Source organism: Ambystoma mexicanum, chromosome 9, assembly GCF_040938575.1.
Source record: "Ambystoma mexicanum isolate Mex_15411 chromosome 9, UKY_AmexF1_1, whole genome shotgun sequence".
In the NCBI taxonomy this organism is placed as follows: domain Eukaryota; kingdom Metazoa; phylum Chordata; class Amphibia; order Caudata; family Ambystomatidae; genus Ambystoma; species Ambystoma mexicanum.
Window position 1 is genome coordinate 456,508,943 of NC_090931.1, and position 24,134 is coordinate 456,533,076.

Sequence of the window (24,134 nt, forward strand, 5' to 3'; positions counted from 1 at the left end):
AACCCTACCTTTCATTGGAGATGTGCTCAATGGACAACCTGGGCTCTCTGCCTGCCGTTCCTCAGGCGATCGGGGCTTGGGTCACAATCCCCAGTCCCTCTTCCTTTGCCCCAGTAGGGCCTCCGGCAAGTTGTTTTCTAAAACGAATCTTACCTGAACATGCTGCTAAAATGGGTATATTTTCAGTAGCGGTACAGGGCGTATAAAGGGTGGGCGTTCGAGGAGTAGTCACATAGTGGGGGAATATGGACATATGAACCAAGGCAGCAGGCTGTATGGAGCAGGAGCGGGGTGGGGACGTTCGAGGCAAAACACAGCAATAGAGCCTGTTGTGAAAATCCAACAGGCTCCATTATCACCAACCCCCCCAATGAGACCATCTTGTAGGTTCTCTGAATATGGCTCTGTCATATAAGCACAGCCCTGTCCCTTGGATCTCTGACAAACCTCCCCTTTGCCCCACACAACTCCCCTACACTCCAATGGCATATGAATACAGTGTATTCCCTGTATTTGTGAGGGTAGGATAACCCGTCACCTGAGTATGTTATAACTCCTCAATGCAGCTAGACCCTTCCTATCCCAACTGAATTGCCTCACCATTGCTAGGGCGATAATGGGGTCAAGGCTGGACTACTGCAATGCCCTCTTTGTTGGCACCTCCCAAAAAAGTCTTGCCAAACTTCAACTAGCACAGAATAATGCCCTGAGGGCTGCAACTGGCATCTCAAGGCGAGGGCCATCTCTGAGGTCAGGAGGAAGGTCCACTGGCTTCCTGTCAAGGAAATAATTACTTTCAAGACACTAGCCTTGATACACAAATGCCTTCATGGCCTTGCTCCTCCCTACCTAGCTCAAATAATTGCCCTCCACAGCCCATCCATACCCTCTAGAGCTGCCTATACTAACAAAATCACTGTACCCCTGACCCGCAGAGTGCGGGTGGGCGGTACCAGCTTCCCTAACATGGCGGCCAGTTACTGGAACTCCCTCCTCCCTTCCATAAGGATGATTGATTCCCATGCAACCTTCAGGAAAGCCATCAAAACCAGGCTGTTTGTGTGACATTGCACTTGTTCCATATGCTGTTTAACCTTTCATGAAAATGTCCTTGATAACTGCAACTAAGCTCGTTGTACTAAGTATTTCTGTGCTGTGCCGCATTCTTGTAACCCTGAATCAAGTCTGCTTACGTTTCCTCATAGCGCCTCGATGCCGGTGGGCTGTAGTGCGCTCTACAAATCCAAAAAAAAAAAAAAAAAAAATAACCTCTAGACCTGTGACTGGTACACCCCACACCCAGGCATGTGCGGCCATGCCACCGTTGTAGTGTCTGTGATTGCCATCCAGGCTCCTCGAGTCTTTAGGGATACCCATTTAACCCCTCGAATCTTATTGCCACTAAATCCTTCCTCGGCGGGGTCGACTGGTTATTTGTCAGGGGCCCCTGGCTGGTATATTTTGCAGGTGTGGATGTGTGTAACGCTCACCTGATTCCCGCAGAGGCGCCGGTCTTGACTGGGTGAATGCCGTATCTTCAAAGGTGATGTGTAACACACGGTTGGCTCTTTGGGCTGGACCTCTGTGCACTGTATGTCTGACTTGAAGAGTAAGATGTCTGCAGATAGAAAATATGGGATTAATGAACTGGGGTTATTGGGTGCCTCTCTCCTCTTCCCTTTCTCTTCTCCTGTAGAACCCCAAAGGTTAACGCCCTCACCTTAGATAAGTGAACGCCGAGCTCTCCATCTGCCTCGGGGCAGGGTGCCGTAACCAGTTTCTTCACTGGATAAGGGTGCAGGCCTCTTGACCTCAGAGGACTGCTGTCCGTCGTTAACTGCACGAACGGTAAGTTCTGGGCACTTCAAATGTCTTAAAAGTCTTTTGTAATGATATCTCTTGTTTTGCAGGGTTCCGGCGATGGCGGATGGCGGGCTGATGAGAGTTGAGGATCGAACCCGCGTGAGGAATAGAAGCGCCTGGAAGCACGTAAGTAAGCGCTTGTAGCCTGCTTCACGATGCACACTAACTGTCCCTTTTATCTTGCAGGTACAAGTTCGGAGCTTTAGAGAAGCTGAAGGTTGCTGGAATACCCACTGGATTCGGCGTGGGAAGGAGTAATGGCACGTGAGTAATAAAGTTGACCAATGTCTTTAAACGCACCTTCTTTTGTCTTTCAGATGCGGGATGCAGCGCCGAAGGCCTCCGGAGCGTGCGAAGAGCTGGTAAGCTTTTGTCTTTCAGATGCCGGAATGCAGTGCGAGGCGTTGGTGACAGCCGATGGACCAGGTAAGAGATGCGCTGCCACTGAAGACCGTAGTGCTAACCTGTTCTTTCTTTGTCTTTACAGGTGCTGCTGAAGACTGGATTCCAGGATGGTAAGCCTTTGTTCCCTTAGGCCCAGGATCAGAATCAGAAGACACGATGAGCGTTCTGCTGCAGAGAATGCAGAATAACACAAAGCAAGATTCATCCATCGGGTGTGGTTTAAATAGCCTCCTGTAGTGCTTAGGTGTCTCCTTCCACAGCCACGCCTAGGTAAGAAAAGAGTTCCTGCTTTCCAGAAGAGTTCCAGTGTTCTGAACCTAGGGAGTGGCTCCTGCCCCACCCAACAGGAAAAGTAGTCCCAAACAGAAGAGGATCAGGGGTTCAACTGGCAGGTAAGTAAGCAGCATGGTCTGCTGCAGGTAAGTCCACCCAAGCATTATGAGCCCGGCGCTTCCAGCGCTGGGACTGGGCATCTTTATGAGCCTGGTGCCACTGGCGCCAGGACAGGGTCCAAAAGGTCCCAATTGGGACTGGCTGGCACTCGGAAACGGGGTTATGGGTCTGCTTCCAAGGGAGTCGGGCAAGTCCTGATCTTTTGGAAGCAGAGATCATGACAGCGTGCGCTCGCACATCCTCGAGGTCTCTTAAGTCTCGTGTCTGTGGCCATGGATAGCATCTCTTGTCTTGTTGCCCCTCTGAGTCAGGGGCCTGGAGTCATTGGACCACAGCTGGCTTCCCTAAAGAGCTATGCCTTTGAGTGCATCCTAAAGGGTCTTGTAGTCCTTGTGCTTGGGGCCGCCAACTTGGCAGTCCTGTCTTACAGTCTCAGTGCAAGACTCTTCGCTTGTGGTCTTTTGACCTGAATCACTCCACATTGTCCGGGGTCTCTGACTCTTAGCCCTTGGCTGGCTCCCATTGTCTGTTTTTCTAGGACACACCCTTTATCTGTCTTAATATTGTAAAAGTTGAAATTTATTTTAACCATAAAAAAAAATTAAAAAATGGCATTTCTTATTTTCTATGAATACCTTTTACTTGCTGCTTACCATTTCTATAGGTGGCATAGCTGGGTGACCATGAGGACATTTCACGTGTGGGTGGACTACGGTTTGCAAGTCTTGTCCTCACATTGATGTAGGTAGAACAGGAGTGAGAGAAGTGGAGACCAGAGGTGGGGTGGGAAGCAACCACCTTCAGTCTAGGTTCTGTTGCATGTTTGGTTGTTTATCAAATGCTTAGCAACACCTAGAGCCGGTTTCAAAGCACTTTGGGGGAAAACGGAAAGGGATGTGCGGGGAAGGCACGAAGGTAACAGGAGAGGCATAATGGCTGCATCATTCAAATTGCATATATTATATACTATGGTAGGTTGGTTTGATAAATTGCGACTCATGCCTTTGAGTAATAGAAACATCTGTTATTTACAATATTCTACAATGGCAAACTATGGTACATGAAATGAAATGACTGAGTTTGAATGGCCTGGATTGTAGCAAGTTATTTACAAGGTAGGTAAACATAACTGCAGCAGGTACAGTAACTCTTGAATCTACCTTGCTGCTTATGTTGTGTGGCACTTGTAAAGTGCTTAACTATTGGTGTATCCCCGAAGTGATGCAAAAAAGATCTGTGATTCAGGAGCACCGTGGGCCGACATTGTATTTCATAATAAATGCATGAATTTAGAAACAGACACAATTGCATTAGCCGATGAAAGAAAAGTTTCACATAGGCAATACGGAAATTATAATGTGCCGGGATGGGATGGCGGTGTGCCTATCTGCTTCCAGGTTATGGTGGGTGAATGCCTGAGGGGTCACAAACGGGGATCACCCAGCTGGCTGGTAAGTGATGCAGCCTAGCAGGTAATGCGCGGCAGGAGATATGATATTGGAGTGAACTTTCCTATTATAATATTATCTAATAACATATAGTTTTATATAGCACTACAAACCCTCGGGTATCCTAGGTTATTATTATCCCACACTGTGTGGTAGTCAATTTATGATCGACCTCGAAAGGATAAAGGGCTGAGTTGGTCATGACAGGATTTGAACCGGCATCAGCAAGCTACGCACAGATGTCAGAATGAGCACTCAACTTTCTGTGCTATCTGACAAGCTACTGCAGCTCTTTGAAGTTAAGAAAATATTTCAGTGGATTGCTCACAAGTGTATTGTTCACACTATAGCAAACATTCCATAACGACACCTAACATAGCGAAACATAACATGACCCAGAACAGTATACCATAGTTTAATAAAAGAAGCATAGCGTGGAGTACCATAGCACAGCATACTTGCATAACAAGGCTAATGAACATACCTTAATTCATTTAATTAAATAACACAACTAAGTATAGCAATGAATCATAGCATAACCGCGCATAAGGGTGTGTCATGATGAACACGTGTCACTTCCTTTAACAGTGATCGAATGTATACAACAAGTCTTTATCTAGGCTATGCTGCAAGGTGGTATGGGTTATTGAAGTACAACTATGCAAGTGCTGTGTGGGTTACATGCATATCACAGAACATTGCTGCTTAACACTCATTGGCTGCTTAAACACCCTTTACAGCTGGACAATTGGCCTTGTGACTCCTTTGGCCCTGCAATTGCTGCAGGTATGGGATATAGCGTAACGTGACACAAGCCCTTAGCTACTACCCTCTGCCCAAATGTCCACCTATTTCGATGCAGAAATATTTATTTATGAGATTCTTGATTTTCCTCCTGTAGCGGTATCAGTATTGTTTGATAACCATACACCTTGCCCGGAGCTCTCATTCGCTGACCTTTTTATAGACCTTGCCTTATCCTCCACTCATTTTAGTGCCCCTGGGGACTTTAACATGTGGGCTGATTGCACCATGCATCCCCAGGTGAGCCCTTTCATTTCTAACATGGAAACATTGCACACTCAGCAGCTTCTGGGAACTCCAAATTTTGCGAGTCACACTCTACTGTGTAGCTCCCCCTTTTACTCTGGAATGCACTTACCATTGGAGTTTCCATTCCATATAGCTTCATGTCATATATTCGGTGGGAACAAATGTGAATCAGGAGTCGGACTGAGCAACTTTAACTCTTAGATTTCTACTGCTTTAGATATTCTTAATCCACCTAAACTAGCTAAACGCAGTTCTCCAAAATGCCAGGGGTAGCGAAAGTGACATTACAAGTAAAGCAGTCTAGAGGCCTGGTACTAGCCTCTAAAAAGGTCTGAGGGGCATTAACAACTGGGCACAAGAGGGAATAGGAATGGGGTCTCTCTCCACCACCTTCCACCTCAGGGGTAAGACTTGCTCTGGCAACTACCCTGGTATGCCTCCCAGTGCAGCACGCCAAGGTATGAGGTGCTGCAGGAGGCACAAGCATCATCGGCCATGGCGCTGGTTTCTAAGTTCGGGCCCAGGGATTGAACTTGTGTTGCTCCGACTCGTCTTGCTTCCAAGGCAAGCATGTTGCCCCTAAGCTATCCTCCTTCCACATTGTGCCCTGTAGTTCTGAGCACCTCAAACATGCACCACTATAACCAACTGAGCTCAATCAATTACAATGACATCTTGCATTTTCTGCAATGATTTGCTCCTTATACCTGCCCTGCACATACATGGTACACCGCCTGCTGCATATCTTGCAGTGCTTTGTCCCTTTAACCATTGTGTTTCCTTCAGTGTTTTGCACCCCATTCAGTGTGTGTGTACTCCAAACAAGTCATTAACTCTCAGAAGACTGATGTGAACAAACCCTGGCAGGAACTTTAAATGCAATACAAATAACACCTACAGAGACTGTGTCCCTCCTCCTACGTCATTCCACCCTGTCTGTGCGCCAATGCAATACTTCTGGATTATATGTGTCGCAAGAGACACCTGACAGTCCAAAATAAAAAGGGCAGCGCTGGAGCATCACAGAGTCATCTTTGTTTAAAGAGCGGACTTGTGTCTGCAGCTTTGCCGCCCAAGCTGTATACAAAGAACCATATATGACATGTTTAATGAACAACTGAAGCATAATATTAAGTGGGCTGTCAGTTAGTACAGTCGGACTGCAACCTAAATACGGACTGCTGTTATTATAACTCATGTGTTGTACCAGACCTATTGACCACAAAAGGATTAATGCTGATAAATGAAGGGTTCTCCGTGTACGAGATTCCATGCATGTTGCTACGTATAACAATAATGCCCATTCATAGGTGCATCACAAAGTTATGTTTCTTGGCTTACTCAAGACAACCTGTTTTGATGTCAATGTCTATGATACATAGACTTGAGTATCAAAGTAATCACCCTTACTGTCTTCAGACCATCTTCATTTGTCGTCTAATAATAATCATTTAGTGTGTGAGCTAAGCAAACCCTCAGGATTATCCCCATTTTCATAGAGATTTATCACCACACAAGCCGGGATATGGAGGACCCTTACCTTACCCCCATATTTTAATTTATGGCATGTTTTAAACTTCAAAGGTACAATACTGAAATTATTCCCTTGTACTCTGCCTTTTCAGGTTCACAATCCACGAGAAGAAGATGCCACAAGACAGCGTTTTTAAAGTCTATCTGAATGAAAGGCTCTGCTCCTGCTAAATTAAGTTTTAGCAAAGAAAAAAAGCCAATCAATACATGATCTCACAATGAGGCGTTCATATGAAAGTGGAGGTGCCAAAAGGAAAAAAGTAGAAAGAAAAGAGAAGCATGGTGATCAACAAAAACTGTCTTCCTTTTTCTCGGTACAACCAAAACCATCTAGTAGTGAAACTTCTATTGAGGAGCAACCACAATGCGAAAGTGAGCACATTGAGGCTCATGCTGAGTCCACCGAGGGGTTATTTGCTGTTCCCACTTCACCTAGCAGTGGTCATCTACAAATAGTGGCTGAGCAACATTCCCCTGTACCAGGAGGAGAAGAAGATGGCAACCAGCCTGCAGAAATATTGGAAACTGCATCAGTGAGCATGGTCATCTACAAATAGAGGCTGAGCAGCATTCCCCCGCACCAGGAGGAGGAGGAGAAGAAGATGACAACCAGCCTGCAGAAATATTGGAAACTGCATCAGTGAGCTTCACATGTTCTTCCACAGATCCTGCACTATGGGATCCTATCACAAACTAATTGCGGTATTATTGGATTAAAAAAGGTTCGTCAGCCTGTCAAAACCTCAACAGCAATTTTTCCAAGTCAACCCGTGTTTATGTACTTGGTGACAAAAGAAAAAAAAGATGCTTAACACAAGCCTTATTTAAGCGAAAAATGAAGATTGGTGAACTTGTAAACTGCAAATGGTTGGTATACTCCCCATCACAAGCTTCAGTTTACTGCTTTGTCTGCTGTTTGTTTTCTAGTACTGATTCCTCGTTCAGTAGAACTGGTTTTAATGACTGGAAGGATGCATCTTTCTGCATTCATGAACATGAACATGCTACTGAGCATGAAAGGTGCTTGGTAATACTTTGGAAACGTCAAAAGGAAACTGGCCGCATTGACTCAGCATTAGCTGAATAGTTAAAACATGGCAGGATGTGCTTAAGAGTTGTAGCAGTTATAAAGTTCATGTCATCGCGGGGTCTAGCATTCCGAGGAGAAAATCAGATTATAGGATCACAGCACAATGGAAATTATTTAGGTATTTTGAAGCTGATCAGCCAATTTGATCCCTTCATGGACGAACACATCAAAAAATATGGAAATGCTGTTTAGGGAAATCCATCCTGTCAGCAAATATTTGTGAAGAATTCATCCCACTGATGCTATTATTTCAGAACTGAGAGAAGCTAAGTATTATTCACTTAGCGTGGACTCCACTCCAGATGTGGGTCACATCGACCAGTTGACTTTTACGGTGCGATATGTAAAGGATGATGCTCCAAAGGAGAGATTTCTGGAGTTTCTCCCAATTCATGGCTATGGAGCAGAGTACCTTGCAGATGTTGTCCTCCAGTTCTTGGAAGGGGCAGGTATCCCCATATCAGATTGCCATGGCCAGTCATACAACAATGCATCCAGTTTGGCAGAACAGTACTCAGGCTTGCAGGCAAGGATAAAAGAGATCAACAAATGTACTGTTTATGTTCCCTGTGCAGAACCTTCTTTGACTCCAGCTGGTGCCAAGGCTGCCAAGTGAAACATGCAGGTAGTTTCTTATTTTGACTTTGTTCAACATTTGTACACATTTTCTTCTGCTTCCACTCATCCCTGGAATGTGTTGGTGTCTTCTGTAGGTACAGCTCACAAGATTGTGAAGCGCTTGTCTGACACTAGATGGTCAGCTCATGCAGATGCAGTTAATGCTCTGTGTGATAGCTATGAAACAATTCAAGCTGCTCTTGATTCACTGAGTAGTGATAACACACAAACAAAAGACACCACACACGATGCACTAAGTCTTCTTAAAAGAATGGAGAATCTGGAAAACATTTTTCTAACCATTGTTTGGAATGACATTGTTAGGTTTCAATGAAACAAGCAAAATTGTTCAGAAAGAAGATATCAAACTCTCTGTTACAATTAATATAATCCAGTCATTGAAGTTGTATGTACAAGAAATAAGAGACACATTTAATGAATATGAAGTCAAGGCAAAGGCAAAAGCGCCAGAGGCATATAACCTTGACCAAGGTAAACGTGTGAAACAGCGAAGCTCTCGTCTAACTGGCTATGAAGGAGCTGCTAGTGACACGGTAACTTCAAGGACGGCAGAAATTTCACATAGAAACATACTTGCCAATCATGGTCCCAATAATTAATGGGTTAACAAGACGAGGTGACGCATACAAAGATATCAGCAATAGATTTGGATTCCTCATGAACCTGAGAGACATGGATGGAAAAGAAATTAGTGAACATTGTATAAAGCTGGCCTCTTACTACCACCAAGATCTTGAGAGATCAAACCTAATTTCTGAATGGAAGCAATTTAAGCATTATACATTTAAAAAGAAAGAAACCATGTCAATTTAATGTATTTACAAGATAATAAACAATGATAAGCTTGGCACTGCATTCCCAAATCTAGAAATTGCATTAAGAATATTCCTTTCTATGATGGTGACACATTGCAGTGGAGAGCGTTCATTTTCAAAATTGAAGTTGATAAAAAGTGAACTACGAAATCGTATGCTTCATGCCAGGCTGAATGCTTTGGCTCTGTTAAGCATTGAACCTGAAATGGTTCAAGAGATAGAATTTTCAGAAATAATTAAGGATTTTGCAGTATGCAAATCTAGAAGGAAACACATAGTTTAATGTTGGTGGTGTAAAAAGCATATCCTCACTGTCATCTCATTCTTTCTAGGATTACTTGAATTTGTTTGCCGCGTAGGCATTAAATTAAATGCCAAGTGAATTTTGATGTTTTGTTACATGCTTTTGTCATTTCTGTACTGCTTTATTTATTTCATGTTTTTCCAAGTGCTTGTACTTTGGACACATTCATAAAGGAAAGAAAGTTCATGTTGAACTGTTAGGTTTTCATTTTGTTTAATAAATACTTGCTTAAAATCCTTTTCCTTTATTTTCTTTCAAAATTAATATATTATTCAAAACAAAAACAAAGTGAAATGTCCTTAGTATAGCATCCTTTTGGGGAAACAGATCACAGATGTATAATGTTTATATTTTATTAACAACTAGATAATCTATTTAAATCTTAGAGGAGTATCTGTTGAATTGGACTTGAGATATGTAATCCCTTCATGTTTCATATTGGGAGGGGGCATGGGTGTCGTGTCGCGGGGGGCGACATGGGTTTGGAGGGGGGTGGGAGTTGGACATGGGTTTCGGGGGGCGACATGGGATTCGGGGGGGGAAAGGCTGTCTGTGCCCTGGCCCCAAAACTGTTAAGATGGCTCTGGCACGGAGTAAATATATTCAGACAAATGTGATTCATACATTATTTGCATATGTGGATACTAAAACCCAGGAATGTTGTAAACATAGCAATGTTATTTATCACTGTATCTGAGGATATATGTTCTGCTCTGCACTAAAATAAAGTTAAAAAAAAAAGAATTATATTGTGCTCCTTGTGCAACGATGAGTTTTGCTATAACCATCTACCAAATTGCCCCGTGGGTATCATCTGCAATTTCTTATTTGGGCTGTAGCTGCATTAATTCTCGTTGCTGCCTTATCATCATAGTAGCCCAGTGGAGCTGTTGTAGTCCATGTGGCCATACTATCTTCAACATGGGCGACGCCATGTCCCACAATGGAGAGCCTCGCCAGACTGCCTTGCCTGTACCATAATTGGCCATTCCTGCAGCCTTAAGCCCAAACAGGGAGCCAGCAGACTAAGCTGGCCCCCCGACAAAGGCCCACGACTAGGCCATTGTGTGTTCTGCTCCTTGCCTTACTTCTCACCGGCACCTACACAGCCGGCAGCACTGCAAGCCCCATCAGACCAGGAGGCATTTCTACCTTCCAGATCGCCACAACACAGGTAAGCCCAGCTGGACCCTGTTACAATTAAATTGCACTCCTTGTGCAACAATGACTTTTTCTTCAACCATCTACTAAATTGCCCCGTGGATATCATCTGCAATTTTTCATTTGTGCTGTGGTTGCATTAATTCTCTTTTCTTCTTTATCATCACAGCAGCCCAATGGGGCTGTTGTAGTCTGTGTGGCCATACTATCTTCAACATGGCCGACACCATGTCCCACAATGCAGTGCCTCACCCATTCCTGCAGCCTTAAGCCCAGTCAGGGAGCCGGCAGGCTGAACTGGCTCCCCAACAAAGGTCCACCACTAGGCGCCTGTCTGGCCTGTCCGGCAGTGGCTGCAGAGGCCACAGGCCCCCACTGCCACATGCCTGCAATGTTTCTACTCTCCCGCTCTCCTCTTCTCTAGATAGGGTAAGAAGCACTGTTTATGCCCTACTAACCTGTACCCCATTATCTCACCTCTGGCACCATTGCAGCACTCCACATGCCCACAAAGCGGCTCGCACTATGTCCTGGCTTACTGTGGGTCCCCTTTCTGCTGGCCCATGCCTGCCGCCTCTACCTCGCTGCCTCCTCCTGTCTGCTCTTTGAACAACATGACTCACTGCAGTCTGTGTGAGAAACCTGAAGGTATCTCCCTGACTAGTCCCCGGGGATCTTTCATTCAAGTGGCCAGGACACGGCCATCGCTATTGGATCCACTTCCTGGGCATGGACCAGTGAGGGAGCATCACCTGAATGGGGGGTCCTCGTGAAGTGGGACACAGACTGGTGAGACACAGTATCCCCCTTCTTATGACACCTTTCCCCAACCTACCACGGAGGAGACACAAACACACTACCCTCCCTTTTCTGATGCAAACACTTTCGCATATCACGAAGGACGACAGACTAACACCCGCGCCATTTACCTGACCTGTCCCAACACAAGGGTCAGGCAAAATAAGTCATTTGACCAGAATCATACACACCCGATGGTCCTTTCCCTTCCACACACAGATAAAAGGTGGAGCACAAGAGCACAATACGAGCAAGTCAGACCGCAAGTCGAGAGAGCTAACTCAGCACAGCAGTTCAAGAGGAGGAGAAAGACGGCACAAACCGAGTGAGTGACAAGGAGAGAAGTTACCTTGCCCTTTCCGACCAAGGCCTGTGAAACCTCCACGGAAGGGATCGTAAGGCCGCGAACAATAGCCAGCGTGTGTTGCAGCAGATATCAAGGGTACACAAGACCGTCCTCTGCTGATAACCAAGCCAGGGAGAGATACTTGTCTCCGTGGTACCAACCTTGGCGCCAGAGAGAACAAGAGGCTAGCGGTTCATCGCAGGTGGTGAATCTTGGGAAGAGCCGATAAGAAACTGAACTGTGTTGAATGAAAAGTAGCAAACAGCTAATTGAACTGTGAAAGTACAAAGAACTATTGATACCAAAAGGGGGAAAATTAGCAACAGAGGAGTTCGGCACCAGGTGGGTGCACACTCAGGAAACTCTGGGCGATTACTGGATTGTTGAAACTACCGTTACCAGAAGACCTTGGGAAAGGTGAGAAAGTGGTCGTACAGGGGTCTAGTAAAATCCTCTGTACAGTCGAAAGTCTTTGACCGACAGATGATTGTGAAGCTAAGGGAAGTGAATCCTGCCTCGTAAAAATGGATGACAAAGTTTCGCAAGAGTAAATCCGAAGGAGGGATGCCAATAAACAGTATAAAGTCCTGATATAAAGTGCGTTGACAAGAGTGAATCTGGCAGAAGGATGTCCACAGTAAACTGTTTAAAAGGACATTAAGATTCGTGAATGTCACAGACGAAATTGCATTGAAAGCCATAGTGAACCCAACAAAGGGAAGCTACCATAAGAGAAGGGTCTGAGCCCTGAAAATGGGGACCCAGGGGTGAAAAGGTCCTCAGGGGCCAGAGACTTTTTGTAGCAAAGATACTTAACCACTGATTGCTGAGAGTGGAACTGTTGGCTCATGCTGGGAAAGCTCGAGCATGTGCAGTGCTCCAGAATCCTACCTTGTCCCGTGCTTAAAACGTGGGTAAGGGAGACCCTGACTACCTCATCCTGACTTATTATTTGTGAACACTTCCTTGTTTCTTAGGAACATTATCCCACACTCCTTTTGTATTTAGCGTAAGGATTGGCCATAGGTTTTCTTAGTATAGGCCGTTTTATTTGACAAAGACACCACTAGGACTGCCTTATTATTGTTTGATGGTCGAAGCTTCTTCCCAGCTTATATTTAGGTTTAGATTAGCTGTTTCTCCAACCTACTTATACAGTTTAATAAATACTCTTGAACTGTGATCACTTGTGTCTGTCTTTACTGTTGCCAGTATGAGTTCCTTACAGCTGGCAGCCTACTCCCCTGACCAGCACAACCTTCACCCTTCCAGGGCCCTCCACCGCCAGCACCTTTAACTCTCCTCCTCACTTTCTGACTCATGAAGCCTTTTTTTCACTTGTACCTTCTGCACCACCTGTAAACTGAAGCTTGCTGTGTTCTAAACCTGTGCAGTGTTTGTTTCTTGCTGCATTTTAGTGTTTACCTCAACAGTCAAATTTAGATGTGCCTCTAAACCTGTGCACTGATTGTTTTTCGCTGCATATTAGCACCCACCCAGTCTGGGTTACTGAAATGTTTCTACCCTGTGCATATCTTGTATAAATCCCCACCTTCACCTGTGCCTGGCTGGATTCTAGGCTGCCTGGTGAGCTTATTTGTGCACTGTGCAGCTCCTCTTTCTGTCTCTTTCCTTCCCCACCGTCACTCATATGACACTCACCATCACCCCTATCTATTCTAACGGCTATTCTACCACCTATCCTAGCTCTCTCACAAAGTCTGGAAGAAAAAGCTTAAAAAAGCTCTCGTGTTCTCTAATCCAAGCCTACCGATTGCTGACACCTACGCCAATGCTGCTTCCAGGCAGACTATTACTGACATCCTCTTAACCGTCCCCTCCCGGGACCTATGGACTCCCCACCTGGTCTCCACTCTCTCTCCTTTCTCCTCTTCACCCCTTAATGGTGGCACTAGATGGGAAGTACTCTTGGCATACTTCTCATCCTCTAGGTGCATCCTTAATGTCTAGCACAACAGCACTTTATATCGGCCCAAGGTTCTCAACCTACTCTCCTCCTCCTTGACCAGTGCCGGCCCTCTCTCATTAACTTTCTCCCTTCTCCTGCTACTCCTCCTTCCTCCTCTCCTCTACCCTCTCCACCACAACTGATGGGAGTACCAAGCCCCTCTACCCCCTTCGGAAAACTTTCAAAGGGGGTTCCTAGCTTCACTTAGCTACCCTGAATGCACACTCTGCTGTCAAATACTCCTCTGACATCTGTCCCCTTCTTGAAGACCTTGACCTCGACATCCTCACCCTCACCAAGACGTGATTCAGGGACAGCTGTGTCACTGCTCCTGACACTCTCCTTCCTGAGGGATACAACATCCTCTCCAAACCCAGACCCAATCTGCCTGGAGGTGGAGAGGCCCTGATTTTCCCCGAGTGGGTCCCTGCTTCTATCATACCTTCCCAATCCTACTCCTCTTTTGAATGCCTCATCTGTAGGCTCTGGACTATCCTACTTTCTCACTCACTGTTGCTGCCATCTGCAGCCCCCCCATCCCCCCGGCCTCATCTCTCTCTCTTGCTCTCTGAATTGCTGGGCACACCTCCTCCCTCTTGACCTCTTCTTCCAAACTCCTCCTCCTCTGTGATTTCAACATCCTCCTCGACTCTCCTGATTCAGCCACCTCACAGTTCCATGACCTCTGTGACTCCCTCTCTCTCTCACTATTCTCCCCTCTGGTCTGACCCACTCAGCCGGACACACCTTGGATGCCTTCATCTATGGAGACATCCCTCTCTCCAACCCAGTCACCACCACGTCTCCTGGTCTGACCACTCTCTCCTCCCGGTTGTGGCCCCTCAGTCCTCTGTCTGATCCTGTCATGATCTCTGCTTCCAAAAGGTCAGGGTTTTCCCATGGAAAGCATGGGAAGCAGATCCATAACCCAGGTTCCGAGTGCCAACCAGTCCCAATTGGGACCTTTTGGACCCAGTCCTGGCGCCAGTGGCACCAGGCTCATAAATATGCCCAGTCCCAGCGCTGGAAGCGCCGGGCTCATAATGCTTGGGTGGACTTACCTGCAGCAGACCATGCTGCTTACTTACCTGCCAGTTGAACCCCTGATCCTCTTCTGTTTGGGACTACTTTTCCTGTTGGGTGGGGCAGGAGCCACTCCCTAGATTCAGAACACTGGAACTCTTCTGGAAAGCAGGAACTCTTTTCTTACCTAGGCGTGGCTGTGGAAGGAGACACCTAAGCACTACAGGAGGCTATTTAAACCACACCCGATGGATGAATCTTGCTTTGCGTTATTCTGCATCCTCTGCAGCAGAACGCTCATCGTGTCTTCTGCATCTGATCCTGGGCCTAAGGAAAAAGGCTTACCATCCTGAATCCAGTCTTCAGCAACACCTATAAAGACAAGAAAGAACAGGTTAGCATTACGGTCTTCAGTGACAGCTCTTCACTTACCTGGTCCATCGGCTGTCACCAACGCCTCGCGCTGCATTCCGGCATCTGAAAGACAAAGGCTTACCTACTCTTCGTGCGCTCCGGAGGTCTTCACACTGCATTCCGGCATCTGAAAGACAAAAGCTTACCAACTCTTCGCACGCTCCGGAGGCCTTCGGCGCTGCATCCCGCATCTGAAAGACAAAACAAGGTGCGTTTAAAGACATTGGGGAACTTTAATACTCCCGTGCCATTACTCCCTTCCACATCTAACCCAGTGGGTATTCCGGCACCCTGCAGCCGCTCCAAACTTGTACCTGCAAAATAAAAAGACAGTTAGAGCGCATCGTGAAGCAGGCAACAAGCGCTTACTTACGTGCTTCCAGGCGCTTCTATTCATCACACGGGCTCCATATTCAACTCACTTCAGCCCGTCATCCGCCATCGCCGGAACCCTGCAAAACAAGAAACATCATTACTAAAGACTTTAAAGACATTAGAATTACTCGAAACTTACCGTTCGTGCAGTAAACGACGGACAGCAGTCCTCTGAAGTCAAGAGGCCTGCTCCCCTTATCCAGTGAAGAAACTGGTTACAGCACCCTGCCCCGAGGCAGATGGAGAGCACGGCGTTCACTTAACTAAGGTGAGAGCGTTAACCTTTGGGGTTCTACAGGAGAAGAGAAAGGGAAGAAGAGAGAGACATTCAATAACCCAGTTCCTTAATCCCATATTTTCTATCTGCAGACATCTTACCCTTCGAGTCAGACATACAGTGCACAGAGGTCCAGCCTAAAGAGCCAGCCGTGTGTTACACATCACCTTTGAAGATACGGTATACGCCCAGTCAAGACCGGCGCCTCTACGGGAATCAGGTGAGCGTTACAGAACGCAAAGACTACCACAAAACTCCCGTCCAGGCGCTATGGAAACCTCGGATACCGACCAGCTAGCCCAGTTACTTGGGGAACTAAGGGCAGAAGTGCATGCAGCCCGTCAGGAAACGAACGCTCTAAGAAGGGAACTGATTATTTCCAAGGAGCGAACAGATGATCTCGCTAGACAATTGCTACAGTCACAAGCCGGACAGACCCCGTTACCCGCATCTGGGGGAAATCTTCCTTCTACATCCTCTATGAATTCAGTGCAGATCAACCTACCTGGGAATGTACCTCTGGCTCCGCCCGAACGATTTTCTGGTGACCCAAAGAGGTTTGCAGTATTTATCAATCAGTGCCGGTTGCATTTCTTATGCCGGCCAGCAGCCTTTCCAACTGATCAAGCTAAAGTAGCTTTCATGCTTTCGTACCTTAGTGGCAATGCGGCAGACTGGTCGATCCCTCTAGTAAATCAAGATGATCCGATCCTCCATGATTTTCAAGCTTTTCAGCTTAGTATGGAAAAACTGTTCGCAAGACATTCACAGGGGCAGGCCTTGGACAATGAGCTTCTTTCGTTGCGACAAGGTAATCAAGACCTTTTGGCTTATATTGCGTCTTTCAACAGACTGATAGTGGAAACTCAATGGCCTGAGGACAAAAGGATTACGCTGTTTTATAGAGGTCTACATGGAGAGCTCAAAGATGTGTTAGCCCAAGTAGTGAATCCCCCACAAGATTGTTCGGACTATATAGACTTAGTCGTTCAAATAGATCACAGACTGCAGAACAGGAAGGCCGATCGTTCCAAGTTTGATGCTCGAGTATTTTCCAAACCGCCAACTCCTTCCAAAGGAGTAGACTCCGGGGAACCCATGCAAATAGGGGGTCTGAAAGGTCCTCTAACACAAAAGGAGCGGGAAAGGAGAAAACAGTTGCAATTATGCCTCTATTGAGGAAACTCAGGGCACTTTCTTCGAGACTGTCCGGTGAAACCTGCCAAGAAGGCAGTAGGAGCTGCAGTTACCAAAGTTACAAACTCTGAGCAGGGAAACGACCTCGCCCAACAAGGCCGAGCGTGAAAACCAGTTCCGTGACCTCGCATTTCGTGATACCTATGGTCCTCATTAGCCCTGATAATCCGGATCGATTACATGCAATTGAAGCTTACGTCGACAGCGGTGCCATCGGCAATTATGTGGATCATGAAATGGTTTTGAGGATGAATCTAACTCTTTGTCCCAAGGCTGTAAAGGACGTCATTACTACGGTGGATGGTACGGAGATAGCCTCCGGGCCAGTAACGCATACCACCCAAGAAGTGACGCTAGTAAGTCAAGATGGACACCATGAGAAGATCGTGTTCGATGTGATCAAGGCCCCTCAGTTTCAGATTATTCTAGGAATACCTTGGTTAGAGAAACACAATCCTCTGATCGATTGGCGAGCAAGAACGGTCCAGTTTCCAGAATGTGTCTCTACTTGTCACCCTCCACCTGGTGTTGCACTGGCAGCAATTTCTTCAGAGACTCCCCAGTTACCGCCCGAATACCTAGAATACCAAGATGTTTTCCGGAAGGATCAGGCTAACTCTCTACCTCCTCATAGGTCTTATGACTGCCAGATAGACCTGATACCTGGATCTACTCCTCCTTGTAGTAGGATTTATGCCCTCACCGAGCCTGAGAACCTTCACCTTCGACAATACCTGGATCAATACCTGGCAAATGGGTTTATTCGTCCTTCCAAGTCCCCTGCTTCTTCAGCTTTGTTCTTCGTTCCAAAAAAGGAAGGAGACCTTAGAACTTGTATCGATTATCGCTCCCTGAACCAGATCACCGTTAAGAATAGATATCCGTTACCTTTGATCCCTGAACTCCTGGACCAAGTCAGAAAAGCATGCATATATACAAAGCTGGATCTTAGAGGAGCTTACCACCTGGTACGAGTAAAAGAGGGCGATGAATGGAAGACGGCCTTCCGCACCAAGTATGGGCTATTTGAATATCAGGTCATGCCCTTCGGACTTTGCAATGCCCCGGCCGCCTTTCAATATTTTATGAACGATGTCCTCAGAGAGCTCATAGATGTGTGTGTTGTTGTTTACATTGACGACATCCTCGTTTATTCTTCATCGGAATCTGAACATCGGAAACACGTGAAAATGGTCCTCGAAAGATTGCGTCAACACAAACTTTTCGCTAAGTTGGAAAAATGTGTTTTCAACGTGACTGAAGTTGAATTCTTGGGATTCATATTATCACCTGGCGGAGTGCGTATGGATTCAAAGAAGGTCGATGCAGTTCTCAAATGGCCATCACCATCCTCCGTAAAAGGTGTGCAAAGCATGTTAGGCTTTGCTAACTTTTACCGCAGGTTTATCCCCGAATTCTCTCGAATAGTCCAGCCCATCACTGCCTTGTTAAAAAAAAACAAACGTTTTGAATGGTCTACCGAGGCGGAACAAGCTTTCCAGGATTTGGAGACTAAATTTATCTCTGCACCAATCTTAAAACACCCTCGCCCCGAACTCCCCTACATCGTGGAAACTGATGCTTCAAGCCTTGCCACGGGGACAGTTCTATCACAAAAGGACCCGGTAACCAATCAGTTGCATCCCGTGGCATTTTGGTCCCGCAAATTCTCGCCTCCTGAAATCAATTACACGATTACTGACAAGGAACTTCTGGCTATCAAGTCTGCCTTTAAGGCTTGGCGGCATTATCTGCTGGGGGCCCGACACACCGTTACTGTGATTACGGATCACCGAAACCTGCAATATTTGAAAACCGCAAAAGCCCAATCCTCTAGACAACTCCGTTGGGCATTATTCTTTGCCGAGTTTGACTTCATAATTACCTATCGACCTGGTACAAAGAACGGTAAAGCTGATGCCCTTTCTCGGATGGGAGTGGAAGAACACTTGATCAACCCTAAACCTGTACCAATCATTCCCGAACAAAGAATTCTGGGTGTAATCGCCACAGAATCCATAGAGGAAGTTAAGGATAAAGCCAGGCAACTTGTAACTCCAGCAGACATACAGAATTGGCATCTGCAGGGAAAGGACTTTGCAGTAAAGGACAACTTATTGTATTTCCAAGAACGATTATACCTACCCAGCACAGATTTACAGAAAAAAGTAATCTCTTGTTATCACGATTCTTTAATGGAAGGACATCCCGGTATGGCCAAGACCTCAGAAAAGATCAAGCGCTACTTCTGGTGGCCGTCTTGGAAAAAAGATATCAGAGACTTTATAATGTCCTGTGGAGTATGCGCCCAAAACAAGAGTCAAAAGGAAAGACCAGCAGGCCTCTTACGCCCTATTGACATCCCACCTTGCCCTTGGCATACGCTTTCTATGGACTTCATCACCGATCCACCTCCATGCTCTGGATACAATACGATTCTAGTAATCGTGGACTTATTCTCCAAGATGGTGCATTTCATTCCGCTCAAAGGCTTGCCAAAAGCAGCAACTCTGGCCCGAGAATTTCTCGAAAACATCGTCCGACTGCACGGTTTTCCTTCGGTTCTAATTTCGGATCGAGGTAGTCAATTTATTTCTCATTTTTGGCGAAGTTGCTGTCGGTCGGCTCAAATTGATGTGAGACTATCGACCAGTCACCACCCTCAGACCGACGGACAAACCGAGAGGACCAATCAAACTCTGGAACAGTATTTACGCTGCATGCTGCAACAAACTGAAAAAACTTGGAAAGACATCCTTTGGATAGCCGAATATGCCTACAATAACTCTGTCCATTCGGGAACTGGGCAAACCCCATTTTCTCTTTTGTAAGGCAGTCACCCTCGAACCTCGGAGTTGGATCCCCTCCAAGATCTTGAAACACCAGCAGTAGACTACCTGCATTCTACAATCACCCAAGCCTTTAAGGAAGCTGTTTCTCACATTCAAAGGGCTAAAGAACAATACAAGAAAGGAGCAGATCAACATCGGAAGGAAGCCCCTCAATATCAAGTAGGGGATCAAGTCTGGTTATCCACCAAATATCTACCTCTAAAAGGGCCACGCACATTCAACCCAAGATACCTTGGTCCCTATTCCATCACTACCATAGTAAACCCAGTAGCGGTCAAGTTGGACTTGCCCCCGCACATGAAGATACATCCGGTCTTCCACGTCTCTCTATTAAAACCCGTGCAACCTCAAACCCGACTAACTAAATCTCCAAAACCTATCCTAGTTGATGGAGAACTCGAGTTTGAAGTCAAAAGCATTCTGGACTCCAAGATCTCCAAATCTAAACTATTTTACCTAATTGACTGGAAAGGCTACTGCCCCCAAGAGAGATCCTGGGAACCTGCTGAATATGTCCACGCTCCTCGCCTAATCAAAAGATTTCACCGAACATTTCCTGACAAGCCAAAACCCCCGGAGAAGCCCGGTTTGGGAGGGGCCTTGAGGGGGGGGTACTGTCATGATCTCTGCTTCCAAAAGGTCAGGGTTTTCCCAACTCCCTTGGAAGCAGATCCATAACCCAGGTTCCGAGTGCCAACCAGTCCCAATTGGGACCTTTTGGACCCAGTCCTGGCGCCAGTGGCACCAGGCTCATAAATATGCCCAGTCCCAGCGCTGGAAGCGCCGGGCTCATAATGCTTGGGTGGACTTACCTGCAGCAGACCATGCTGCTTACTTGCCTGCCAGTTGAGCCTCTGATCCTCTTCTGTTTAGAACTACTTTTCCTGTTGGGTGGGGCAGGAGCCACTCCCTAGATTCAGAACACTGGAACTCTTCTGGAAAGCAGGAACTCTTTTCTTACCTAGGCGTGGCTGTGGAAGGAGACACCTAAGCACTACAGGAGGCTATTTAAACCACACCCGATGGATGAATCTTGCTTTGCGTTATTCTGCATCCTCTGCAGCAGAACGCTCATCGTGTCTTCTGCATCTGATCCTGGGCCTAAGGAAAAAGGCTTACCATCCTGAATCCAGTCTTCAGCAACACCTATAAAGACAAGAAAGAACAGGTTAGCATTACGGTCTTCAGTGACAGCTCTTCACTTACCTGGTCCATCGGCTGTCACCAACGCCTCGCGCTGCATTCCGGCATCTGAAAGACAAAAGCTTACCAACTCTTCGCACGCTCCGGAGGCCTTCGGCGCTGCATCCCGCATCTGAAAGACAAAACAAGGTGCGTTTAAAGACATTGGGGAACTTTAATACTCACGTGCCATTACTCCTTTCCACATCTAACCCAGTGGGTATTCCTGCACCCTGCAGCCGCTCCGAACTTGTACCTGCAAAATAAAAAGACAGTTAGAGCGCATTGTGAAGCAGGCAACAAGTGCTTACTTACGTGCTTCCAGGCGCTTCTATTAATCACACGGGCTCCATCTTCAACTCACTTCAGCCCGTCATCCGCCATCGCCGGAACCCTGCAAAACAAGAAACATCATTACTAAAGACTTTAAAGACATTAGAATTACTCGAAACTTACCGTTCGTGCAGTAAACGACGGACAGCAGTCCTCTGAAGTCAAGAGGCCTGCTCCCCTTATCCAGTGAAGAAACTGGTTACAGCACCCTGCCCCGAGGCAGATGGAGAGCACGGCGTTCACTTACCTAAGGTGAGAGCGTTAACCTTTGGGGTTCTATAGGAGAAGAGAAAGGGAAGAAGAGAGAGACATTCAATAACCCAGTTCCTTAATCCCATATTTTCTATCTGCAGACATCTTACCCTTCGAGTCAGACATACAGTGCACAGAGGTCCAGCCCAAAGAGCCAGCCGTGTGTTACACATCACCTTTGAAGATACGGTATACGCCCAGTCAAGACCGGCGCCTCTACGGGAATCAGGTGAGCGTTACAGATCCACCCCAGCACTGTTGGTCTCCTTCGCCGTCATTTGACCGGTGAAGTGAGTATCAGTTGCTGCTTTTGCCTCTACTTTCATCTCCCAGTCCACCCCTGCCTCTCCCTCTGACTCTGTCCTCATTAACCTGCACCTCTCTATCACAAACAACCTCGACATCCTTGCCCCTGTGATGAGGATCTGCCTGAAACCTGCCTCCAAGTGCAACAGCTGGTACAACTCTGATCTAGCATCTCTGAAACAAAAGTGCAGAGTTGCTTAACGGAATTGGCAGACCTCAGGCTCATCCTCTGACAAACTGACCTGTCGCCTACGACAAAGGCAATATCATTTTTCTATCCACTTCAAGAAGAGGGCCCACATCCAAGCTTGCATGTCTGGAGCCACTAACAAAATGGGTAAACTTTTCAAAATCAACAGGGAACTCACAAAACCAACTGCAGTCTCCACCTCTCTCCTTCCTTCCCAGGCTCTCAGTAGCGCTTTGGCCTCCAACTTTGCATCTAAAACTCAGGACATCCTATCCTCACTCACCATCACCCCCACCTCCAGCCCCATGCCTGCATCCATTGGCTCCCCTCCTTCCACTCCCGCACTCTCCTCCCTCCTGCCCGTAGCACCCGATCAGGTCTCTAAAGTTGTTCGCTCTATGAAGGTCTCAACCAAACAGGTGCTCCTCTGCTCCTCTAGAACCATTAAGGACAACAACTTCTCTTTTACCCTGGCTCTTGCCGATCTCTGCAACCACTCCTTCGCCACTGGCTCTTTCCCTCTATCCCTCTCTTGTGCACCCTCTACTAAAGAATCCTCCTGCTGACCCTTCCTGTCGGCTAACTATCGCCCCATCTCCAACACCCTCTTCCTGAGTAAACTTCTGGAGATGTTGGTCCTCCCCCAACTGATCCCTCATGCTGAACTCGTTGGTTGCCTCCATGACCACCAATCTGGATTACGGGCATCCAGAGGCATGGAAAATACTCTCCTGAACACTTGTGGAGACATGCTTGCAAACCTTGACTCTAACTCTCCTGCTGTCCTCATCCTCCTTGATCGCTCCTCTGTCTTTGACATGGTCAACCATTCTATCCCCATAAAACGGTTCTGTGATGCCCTTGGAATCATGTACCGGGAACTGGATTGGCTGACCTCCTTCCTCACTTAATGTCCCTCCCAGCTGCAGCTTGACCCTTTATCCTCCACCACTTCACTTTCCACCTGTGGCGTCCCCCAAGGCTCTATCCTTTCACGATGTCTCTTCAATATCTATCTTGCCGCTATTCCTCACCTTATTTCCTCCTTCTCTCCTCATTTCCAGTGTTATGCTGACGACACACAACTTTCCTTCCACAAACTTTCCTCTACTACCTCCTCCTCCTCTCTCTTCCCTGATTGTCTGACTGTTATGCAGACATGGTGTTCAGCCAACCACCTCTGTCTTAATGCTAGTAAGACAGAGATCCTTCTTATTGGGACACTTATGCCCTGTTTCCCTCCTACCCTCTGGCCGCCTTCCTTGGGCCCTCTACCTTCACCGTCGTGTGAGGCCAAAAACCTTGGAGTCCTCTTCGACTCCTCCCTCTCCTTTACACCCCTCCCATCCTGGACCTTGCCAAGAAGGCCCACTTCCAGCTTCACCTCCTCAGAGGCATTCTCCATATCCTCACCTTTCCCCAAAAGCTCAACGTTTCCAGAGCTCTGGTCCGCTCTAGGCTGGACTCCTGCAACAGCCTCTTCCACAATCTCCTCCTTTCCCTCCATTCACCCTTCAGCTAATCCAGAATAGGGCTGCAAGAATTATCCTTGGCACCTCAAACCCAGGGACCGTATCTCTCCAGCCCTAAGATCTCTCTGCTGGCTCACAGTTGCCACAAGGATCAGATTCAAGACCCTGCATCATCCACAAGGCTTTTGGGGGCCAAGCTATCTGCTTCTTTCTCTCCCTAAATACATCCCTGCTAGGCCCTCCGCTCCTCTAACTCCATTTCTCTGCTTGTTAAACGCTTCTCCAAGCAGAGAGTGGGGACAAGTGTCGCTCTTCTGCTTGTGCCTCTCTTTGGAACAGTCTCCCTGCCCCTCTCAGACTCGAGCCGAACCTCCTTAAGTTCTGGAAACTTCTCAAAACTCTGCTTATGTCTACCTCTTTCCCTCCCCTGCTAATAACCCCACT

The 24,134-nt window shown here is 46.9% G+C and overlaps 1 long non-coding RNA gene across 1 annotated transcript in view; it reads left to right on the forward strand.

The window, feature by feature from the left end:
* LOC138488183 (uncharacterized) overlaps positions 1 to 10,010 on the forward strand; it is a 361,019-nt gene extending 351,009 nt beyond the window's left edge. Inside the window, exon 3 of the long non-coding RNA XR_011274601.1 lies at positions 6,788 to 10,010. This is a non-coding gene — a long non-coding RNA (uncharacterized lncRNA). The remainder of the gene's footprint in view (positions 1 to 6,787) is intronic.
* Positions 10,011 to 24,134: the final 14,124 nt, after the last annotated feature.